The sequence below is a fragment of the Panthera uncia genome, chromosome B1 (assembly GCF_023721935.1).
Source record: "Panthera uncia isolate 11264 chromosome B1, Puncia_PCG_1.0, whole genome shotgun sequence".
NCBI lineage: Eukaryota > Metazoa > Chordata > Mammalia > Carnivora > Felidae > Panthera > Panthera uncia.
The window spans coordinates 119,993,243-120,004,101 of record NC_064811.1 but is presented as its reverse complement, the minus strand read 5'-3'; positions in this window follow the sequence as shown (position 1 = coordinate 120,004,101).

Here is a 10,859-nt window from a genome sequence, read left to right as displayed (position 1 = left end):
GGTGGTGAGGACTAGAGGCAATGTGGGAGGGAGGAGAAGGAAAACAAAAATAGATAAAAGAGATGCAGAGTAAGCTAGGAGATATGAGACAGCTCCCAAGGGAAAGGGTGTTGTGGGAATGAAGGAAAGTAAATGTGTTGTTTATAAAGTTGTGCTATATGACTACCCCATTCTCCATCTGTTCACAAGAATGTCAATTAAACTACCTTACTGGTGTGTGTGTGTGTGTGTGTGTGTGTGTGTGTGTGTGTGTAGAATCACTGGCAATGGGCTAAGACTGACATTCATACAGACAGGTAGGACTAGAGAAATGACTCAGGAAAGCCCAGGCACAGGCCAGTTACATGACATTTCTGAATGATTTTTTTCTAAGAAATAGGTTTTTGAAGTTTATAATGATACCTGTCTAAGCATTTGGTAGTAGAAAAGTAATTATAATTGATGACACCCATCAACTTTAATCAGTCAAAAATATTATTGCAAAAATAATAGTTCTCAATTATTGCTTGATGAAGTCGCTCTCTTTTCACTAACTTTCTCATGGTTTTAAATACTTTCTAGAACCATTTTCCCTCAGTCGCATACTTTTAAATGTGCATTAACTTATTATTAAATAAATAAACTATACAACTTATCTACATATAACTACAAAAGTATATGGTTATAAAATTATATGTAGAAAACAATATATAACTATATAAAACTATCAATCTAGTAATAACCTGCCTTTAGTGATATATTGGATATATTTCATCTTCATGAGCTTTGTAACTTCTTTCTTAGATTATATATAGTTATTGAAGAATTCTTAAAAAATAAGTAATAATGTAAAGTCATTTAGAATAATCTATAATCCATGTCCAGAGTTAATAAGTATTAACATTTGGGTATCTTCAGCTAACATCATAATTAATGGAGAAAAATTAAAAGCTTTCTTTCTAAGATCGAGTACAAGGCAAGGTGGCCCACTCTTGCCACTTTTATTTGACATAGTACTGGAAGTCCTAGCCAGAACATTTAGACAAGAAAATAAACAAAAGGATTCCAAATTGGAAAATAAGAGGTAAAATTATGTATAAAAAACTGTTAGTTAGAACTAACAAATGGAGGGCACCTGGGTGGCTCAATCGGTTAAGTATCTGACTTTGGCTCAGGTCATGATCTCATGATCTCACAGTTCATGAGTTTGAGCCCTTCATTGGGCTCTGTGCTGACAGCTCAGAGCCTGGAGTCTGCTTTGGATTCTGTGTCTCCCTCTTTCTGCTCCCCTCCTGCTCCCACTCTGTCTCTGTCTCTGTCTCTGTCTCTGTCTCTGTCTCTCTCACTCTCTCTAAAAAATAAAAATTAAAAAAAAAAGAAAAAATGGATTCAGTAAAGTTTCAGAAAACAATCCCAATATACAAAAATAGGCTGTGTTTCTGCACAATAGTAATAAGCTATTAAAAAAGAAATCAAGAAAGCAATACCATTTATAATAGCATTTAGGAGAATAAAATACTTAGGAACAAATTTAACCAAGGAAGTAAAAGATTAGTACACTGAAAACTATAAAATATTGATGAAAATAAATTGAGGAAAACATAAATAAATTGAAGGATATCCTGTGTTCATGGACTGGAATAATAAATATTGTTAAAATGTCCATAGTACCCCAAGTGATCTAAAGATTCATTGAAAAATTTAAATAGAATTTTTCACAGAAACAGAAAAAAACAATGTAAAAATTTGTATGGTACCAAAAAAGACCCTGAATAGTCAAAGCAGTCTTGAGAAAAAAGAGCAAAGTTGAAGACATCCTACTTTCTGATTTCAAATGATGTTAAAAGCTAGTTGTCAAAACAATATGGTACCAGCAAAAAACAGATACATAGACTACTGAGACATAATGGATAGCACAGAAATAAACTTACACATAATCAGTCAACTAATCTTCAGTAGGGCACCAAGCATGGGGAAAGGATGATCTCTTCAATAAATACTATTGGGAAAACTAGATATACACATGCAAAAAATGAAATTGGACCCTTACCCTATACCATACACAAAAATTGACTCAAAATGGGTCAAAAACTTAAGTGTAAGTCCTGAAATGATAAAACCCCTACCAGAAAACATAGGGAAACTCCTTGACATTATTGCTCTTGGTGATGATGTATTGAATATGACACCAAAAGCACAAGCAACAAAAGCGAGAGTGAATAAGTGGAAGTGGAACTACATCAAACTAAAAAGCTTCTACAAAGCAAAAAAAAAAAAAAAAAAAAAAAAAAAATTAAAAAGAAAGAAAGAAAAAAAAAGAAAAGAGAAAAGAAAAATCAACACAATGAAAGGGAAACCTACAGAAGGGGAGAAAATATTTGCAAACCATGTATCTGATGAATTAAAATCCAAAACATATAAGGACTTCATACAATTCAATAGCAAAACCCCAAATACCTTAAAAAATGAGCAGAAGTCCTGAATAGACATTTTTCCAAAGAAGACATACAAATGGGCAAGAGGTACATGAAAAGATAATCAACATCGCTAATCATCAGGGAAATGTGAATCAAAACCGCAGTGAAATATCTCACACCTGTTAGAATGGCAATTATCAAAAAGACAGAAATAACCAGTGTTGGTGAGGAAGTAGAGAAAAGGAAACCCTTGTGCACTGCTGATGGGAATGCAAATTGGTACAGCCATTATGGAAAATAGCATGGAGATTTTCCCCAGAATTAAACTAGAACTATCATATGATCCAACAATCCCACTCTGGGTATCTTGTACTATTGTGATTTATAATAATAAATATATATTTGGTCCTCATATCCCTTTCTGACACCAAGCTCCTAAAACCTTTGGAATTTTCTGTGATGAGAGCTATAATGATGTCTTTTGTTTATGTTAATGATGTGACTTTGGAGTGCATCTAAGGATGGGGGCTGGTTGCCAGTGGAGCCAACCATGTGATTAGAGGGTTGGAACTTTTAGTTCTACCCTCTGACCTCTGGGAGGGGAGAGAGGTTGGAGGTTGAATCAGTCACCAGTGGCTGATCTAACCAACCATGTCAAAGTAACGAAGCCTCCATAAAAACCTAAAAGGGTTCAGAAAGCTTCTAGGTTGGTAAACCAGAACATATCCATGTGCTGCTGTGCTAGGTTTCAAACTTCATGGAGACAGAAACTAACACGTTTGAGACCTCACCCTGTGTATCTTTTCATCTGGCTGTTGATTTGCATCCTTTAATTTCTTTTGTATTAAACCAGTAGCTTAGTGAGTAAACTGGTTTCCTGAGTTCTATGAGCTGCTCTAGCAAATTAATTGAATCCAAGGAGGTTGTGAACCAGTCGTCAGAAAGCACAGATATCAACCGGATTTGTGACTGGCATCTGAAGTGGGGGGCAGTCTTGTGGGATTGAGCTCTTAACCAATTGCATCTGATGCCATCTCCAGGTAGATAATGTCAGAATTGACTTGAATTGTAGAACACCCAGCTGGTGTTGGAGAATTGCTTGGTGTGGAGAAAAAGCTCACACCCTGAAGTTGGTGTCAGAATCATACATCCAAAGGAAATGAAACCAGTATTTGAAAGAGATATCTACACTTTCATGTTCATTGCAGCATTATTCACCATAACAAAGATATAGAAACAGCCTAAGTGTTCATCCATGGATGAATGGATAAAGAAATAATGGTGTCTCTATAAAGTGGAATATTGGTCAGTTTTACAAAAGGAGGAAATCCTGCCATTTTTGATAACATGGTTGGGATTCACCTCATCTCTAGTTGTGAGGGGGTTGAGGAAGGATAAAAGGTATCACATCTTTCTGGCTACAGGAGGGGCTGGTAAACAAGAAACAAGTCAAACAAACCAGGATTGCAAACTGGTTTTTGTTAAGACTTTTCTTCCCACATAACTTGAAGTGAGGGTACATGTGGTCCCAGGAAGATCTCCAGGGTAGGACCTATTTGAGAATGGAAACAATTCCACAGAGATACAGTGGAGAAATCTTGTGTGAAAAACTAGATTTGAACCTTGGGTCAAGCCTCCCTGAAGCCAATTCCATCTCTGAATTGTTTAGTTACATTATCAACCATTCCCTATCCTGCTTAAGACAGATTGCTTTAATTTTTCATTTTTATATTTGTAACATAGTATACACATTTGTATACTATGTTTGTGTGGGTATGTATAACAAAACTGCTGTTATCCTGAATATGAAATTTATATCCTGCTTTCTCTTTCAAGTAATATTATATCATCAACAATTTCTTGTACCATTAAATAATTCTCAAAAGCCTGACTTTAAGGGTATATAATATTGCACACAATGGATGTGCCATTTTTTATTGAAACAGTTCCTACTGTTTAATGTTTAGATGGATTCATAAGCTTTCAAATATTTGTGTCATCAATTTCCTCAATCTCTGTCTACAATTTTATATAATTTGCTTGTTCAAAATGGCCTTCATCTTGCTTCTGTCTGCCTTTATAAGCCCTATGCTTTTTTATAGGCATAAGATAAATCTATCATGTTCTATCCATCAAGTAATCCTCCCTTGTTTGCTTAAAATTGTCTTCAAGTGTCACTTTATTCAAGAAGCCTAGCCTTAAAAACATGGCTCAAAACCACTCATTATAGTATCATTGACAGACGATCCATCTTTGCCAAGTCATCCAAAGAAAATAATTTCTTGTTTAAAAAGAAGAAAAGTATACACATTTGACAAAAACATTCTTCTTGTGTTTCCTCCCCGTGCTAGTAGTAGGTATTCCATCAATAGAAGACAACAGCAAGTCTGTGATTACTTATTATAACTTCCAGGTTGACGACTTCCTCCTAAACTCTCACCATTAGTTCATTCCTCAAGATCCTTTATTAATTCCAGAGGCAGTTTATTGAAAGTAACAAAGAACCATGGCATTAGTTCATTTTCCTCACAGAACAGATGTAGAAGACTCCAGAAACCAACTCAGAGCACTGGAATGTTGCAAATTGGTGCTGTTTCCTTTGCGACCAGAGGTTTGAACTGAAAGATTTGCAGCATTGAATGGGGTGGATTTCTTTATTTTGGCAGGCAGCTCCACAGCATTTGGTAGAGATGAAGGTGATCATCTGTGCTGCATTTTCCTGCTTTTTTACCTTAGACATTTAGTTCCAGAGGAAGGGAGCTGATGTGCTTGGTCTCTATGAAGCCCCTTTCCTCTCTTTAGCAAGGTTTTTATTTTAATGTAGATTGCTACATGACATCTTCGTATTTGAATGATTCATTTCTTTCTGTGTCTAGTTTCTGATCTATAAAATGAGTATAAAATACTTCATAGAATGTGGGAGTGCCTCAGTGGCTCAGTTGGAGGAGTGTGTGACTCTTGATCTCGGGGTTGTGAGTTTTGAGCCCCTCGTTGGGTGTAGAGATCACTTAAAATAAATAAATAATTTGAAGAATACTTCATAGAATGTGAAAAACCAAAGGACATAACACATGTGCAAATGCTTAGAACTGATGAAACATTAAAATTGTATGCGTTAACTCAGAGAATGGAGGTCTGTAATGGTTCTGAAAGGTTTTTAAAATTTGTACTTTATTAAGGCAAAATGATGTAGAATGAAAAAAATCATAAAATGGAACGAAAACTGTTTACCCTTTATTAAACAATTCATTAAAGTTTAATTTTACATGCAATAAACTACAATTACTATGATGTAAATGTGGTTTCTCCTTACTATCACTCTTATTCAGGTATAAACTAAATGAAATCTCTGTATGAACCACATCACCTTGATTTATCCAGTAGGTGAAATAATCCTCTTCGCGTAGCCTATTTTTGTTGTTGTTGTTATCGTAACATTTTCTTAAATTGTATTAAGCCTTAAAAAAATATAAAGGCTTCCCAACTTCTTTGTCGACAGTTGTTGAACATTTCTCACCTGTATTTCTAAAGAGGTTTACTTTTTTGGATAATACACTCCACAAACTGCCTACAGCTAGTTTTCCGCACTTTCCTGCCCCTTGTTCTAGCTCTGTTTATGTTCTACAAAGAGGTAGGCTACATGAAGGCGGGCCCTTCCTAGTTTGTTTCTTGTGGGATCCTAGTACTTAGAACAGTATCTGGCACCCAGTAGACCCTCAGTAAATACTTCTACTGTAAAGATTGGATAAATGATTGTAATTATAATAATAGTGATCACATCAATGGATATTAGTTTTAGTTTTCTATTGCTGTTATAATCAATACCACAAACGTGGTGTCTTAAACAGTATAAATTTGATATCTCACAATTCCTTAGATCAGAAGTCCAAAAAGCATCTCCCTAGGCTAACGTCAAGGGGCTGGCAGACTGCATTTCTCATCTGGAGGCTCTGGGAAAGGATCTGTTTCCTTGCTCAGTCAAATTGTTGGCAGAATCCTGTTCCTTGCATTTATAGGACTAAGGTTCCCATTTCCTTGCAGGCTTTCAGCTGAGGGAAGTTCTCCACTTCTAGAGTCAATATGCATTTTTTGCCTCATGGCCCCTCCCTCCATCTTCAGCTATCATTGGTAGTTTGAGTCTATGTCATGCTTCAAATCTCTCTCTGTCTCTCTCTCTCTCTTTTTGGGGGTGGGGTCATTATCTCTCTCTCTGACCTATGCTTCTGCCTTCCTCTTCTGCTGTTAAAGGCCCATGTGATTACATTGGGCCTATCCAGATAATTTAGGACAACATTCTTACCCTAAGGTCAGCTCTTTCGTCACCTTGATTCCATTGACAATTTTAATTTCCTTCTGTCATATAACATAACATATTCACAGGCTCTGGGAATTAGGAAGTGGAAATCTTTGGGGACAATTATTCCCTCTACCACCCTGGATTATAAGCTTTTACTATTATCCTATTTAATATTCCTAACCATCTTATAATAGAAATTATTATTGTTCTGATTTGATAGATGATAAAATAGAGGCCCCAGAGGTTAAATAACTTGTCCAAGATTGTAAAACTAGTAGAGGGGGCAAGTCAGGATTCCAAAATAGTTTGTTTGGGTCAATAGTATACATATGAACTACTACCTAGCCATACTATGACATGTGTGTGTGTGTGTGTGTGCGTGTGTGTGTGTGTGTATAATAGTTTGACATTATATCTATATTTATATCTATATCCACACACACACACACACACACTACCTAGTCATATTATCATGGGAATTATTCTCCTTAGAGTTGTCCAGTGCACAATGTGCATAACTGTACATGGAAGTTCTGACTTCTAATATATACTGCCTCTGATTTTCCTAGTGTTGTGGTGGTGTAAATGATGATATTTTTCTTCATCTTCTGGAGGAAAAGAGGATCTATAGGCTGAGACTCACTTGAAAAGCCCTTCCCATTTCCTAAAAACCATTAAACTCCATCTCCAACAAACATTCCTTTTAACCATAGTGACTTTATATTTTACTGTTTTACCAATCACAGTAGCTATTATTTAGTCTATAATTTCTGATAATTTAGCACAGTACTCTAGTCAGTGGTTCGGCCATAACTTGGGTACATTCTTTCTGTGGGACTGGCCTAATTGACCTGTAAAGCAGCTCTAACTCCTGTTGGGCTTCCTAGCTTACTTTAAACATGGCTTTTTCCAAGATAAAACAAGCAGTGATTAACTGGGCAGATGCAAAATTCTAATACCAGTACTTTTAGGCTCCTGTAGCACACTTAAAAATAGTTGTTTCGGGATCCCTGGGTGGCTCAGTCAGGTAAGCATCTGACTTCAGCTCAGGTCATGATCTCACGTTTCGTGAGTTTGAGCCCTACATTGGGCTCTGTGCTGATAGCTCAGAGCCTGGAGCCTGCTTCGAATTCTGTGTCTTCCCCTCTCTCTGCCCTTCCCCCACTAGTGCTCTGTCTCTCAAAATAAATAAACATTAAAGATTTTTTTAAACAGTTGTTTCTTATATAAAACCTACCTAACTAGGTAGGTAGGTATTAACTGGGTACCATGGAGAAATCCTATTCCCATTCACCGTCCCTATTACTTTCTCCTTTCGTCCTATTAGAATTATGTTTAGGAATTCCTCCCCAAGTTTCCTGTTAACAGAATTGGGCATAGTGAGGAACTGAATAACATTTCATGAACAAAGGAGTAGTGGTTAGCACCAATCAGCTAGAGAATAGGAATATGCCAGGACACAATATAGAAGCCCATCTCAAAGAAAAGTTCAGTTCTATACTCCAACAATGAAGGAATCTACACTTTTCTTTCTTTGTACCCAAGACCCCATTGGACCAGCTCCTGATTTGACTTTGCTGCAGTTGGGAGGAATCAGTGGGCCCAGCAATGCAAGAGTGAGAAGAGGCATGGGGATAGAGGAAATCACCTACTCCTATTGTGGATGGTGATTTTGCTGAAACAGTGACCTGCAAGTTGGGGGTTCTTGTCCTCCAGTGAATATGGAAGGTGGTCCAGTGGATGTGGGAAGAAAGCATAAGAACATCCAACTGTATTTACTTTCTAAGAATAATATCTTAAAAATTGTTCTGATTTTTTGTGCATATATATATATTAAGGGTACATTATTATAGAAGTGAAGAATCAAAAAAGTTTGGAAATTATTATGCTCAAGTTCTGTTCTCAATTCTTCTTAAACAGCTTCCAATATATATTTTAATGAAGCATAATATTTCATACTATGTTTCTTTGAGTCCTAGGAGCACTGAGATCACCACAAGAGCAAATGGGGGGGGGGGGCTGGTTTATCTTTGTTTAAGTAAACAGCTTCTCTTTTATTTTTTATTTTTTCTGTGTGTGTGAAAGACTTCATTATTATTATTTTTTAAGTATAGTTGACTTCTTTTATTTCTTTTGTATATTGTGATTCTACATAAGATTTACTTTAATACATAAGTAGCACTGATTAGAAAAATAAGTTTCTTTAAAACATTGAACAGGAGAGGGGCGCCTGGGTAACTCAGTAGGTTAAGCATCTGACTTGATCTCAGCTAAGGTCATGATCTTGTGGTTCATGGGTTTGAGCCTGTGTCAGGCTCTGTGCTGACAGTGTGGAGCTTGCTTGGGATTCTCTCCTCTCTCCCTCTTTCTCTGCCCTTACCTGCTTGAGCTGTTTCTCTCAAAATAAATAAATAAATTTCAAAAAAATGAACACTGAACTGCCAACACAGTGGTTAGAAGCTTGGAGTCTTGAGTCAGAAAGACTTTGCTTCTTGTCCTGACTCTGCCCTTTACCAGTTAAGTGACATTGTGTCTCAAATCCCTCAACTTTTGTTTTAAAATGAGTATGATAATAATATTTAGAATAGCACTTTAGTTCAAAAGCAGGAAGTAGTGTTATTTACTTCTTGAAACATTCTTGTGTTAAGCCATAAGTTTCTTAAAGGCTAAGGCCATGTCTCTCTGTTCTGCATTATATACTCAGCACTTCCCAAGTTGCTAAACATAATGTGTTTGTTCCCTCTTTTAACTCTGTAAAATTTTTGCTTTATATATCTTGAAACTATGTTATTAGATATACACAGATTTAAGGGTGTTATATTTCATATTCAGTTAACCACTTAATCATTATGAAATGTCCCCCTTATTCTCTAGTAATACACTTGCCTTAAAGTCAACTGTGTCATATAATAGCACAGTCACATCAGCTTTCTTTGTGCTGGATTTCATATGGCCTATCTTTTTCCATCCTTTTACCTGCAAACTTTCTGTATCCTTAGAGTAAAAGTGTGCCTTTTTTTAGTAGCATATGATTGGGCCTTATGCTTTTTATACAGTCTCTGTCTAGATTGTTTAGTTCATTGTCTGGTTCATGTGATTATTAATAAAGAGGAGTACAAGTTTCTCCTTTACTATTTGTTTTGTTTGTCCCATCCCTTCTTCATTCCTTCATTCTTCCCTTCTTCCCTAGTTTTGCATTAATAAGATTTTGTATTATTCCATTTTATTTCTTTATTTGTTGTTTAGTTATAGATTTTTAAAATTTCTCATTGGTTATCCTAAATATTAAAATACACATTCTTCACTTATTACAATATGCATTAAATGAATAACTTTATCACTTCCTGAAAAATGGAGGTCATTTCCATACTTTGATTCTATTTACTCCCTTCTTGCTCATTGTGTTTTCATACATTTCACTTCTGTCACATTAGGCCCTGTACACAACATTAGTATTGCTATTCTTTTAAATGGTCATCATATATATATACATTTTTTAAATGTTTATTTTTTTTTTTTAATTTTGAGAGAGAGAGAGTGAGTGGGGGAGGGCCAGAGAGAGAGGGAGGGAGAGAATCCTATGCAGGCTTTGTGTTGTCAGTGCAGAGCCCAATACAGGGCTTGATCTCATGAACTGTGAGATCATGACCAGAGCTGAAATCAAGAGTCAGATACTTAACCAACTGATCCACCCAGGTGCTGCTATACATGCATTTTTTTTGAAAGAAATATTTATATACTCTTTCTAGTATTCTGTATTCCTGCATGCAGTTCTTTGCTTCCAATGGAATCATTTTCCTCTAGTCTGGAAAACTTCCTTTAGTATTTCATGTAGTGAAAGTTTGCTAGAATGATCTCAGCTTTAGTTTGCCTAAAAACATCTTTATTCCACCTTCATTTTTGAAGGATATTTTCATTGGGTATAAAATCTAGTTGGTAGCTTCATTCCCCACCCCACCCCATCCCCCCAGCATCTTCAAGATGTCCTTTTCTTTTCTTCAAATTCCCTGGTTTCTATTGAAAAGTTAACTGTCAGTCTTATGGTTGTTCCTTTAAATGTTGTGTGTGTTTTTTCCTCTGACTATTTAAAAAATTTTCTTTTTGCTCTTGGTTTTCAGCAGTTTGACCATGATATACCTAGGTGTGTATTTTTGGCTTTTTGTATT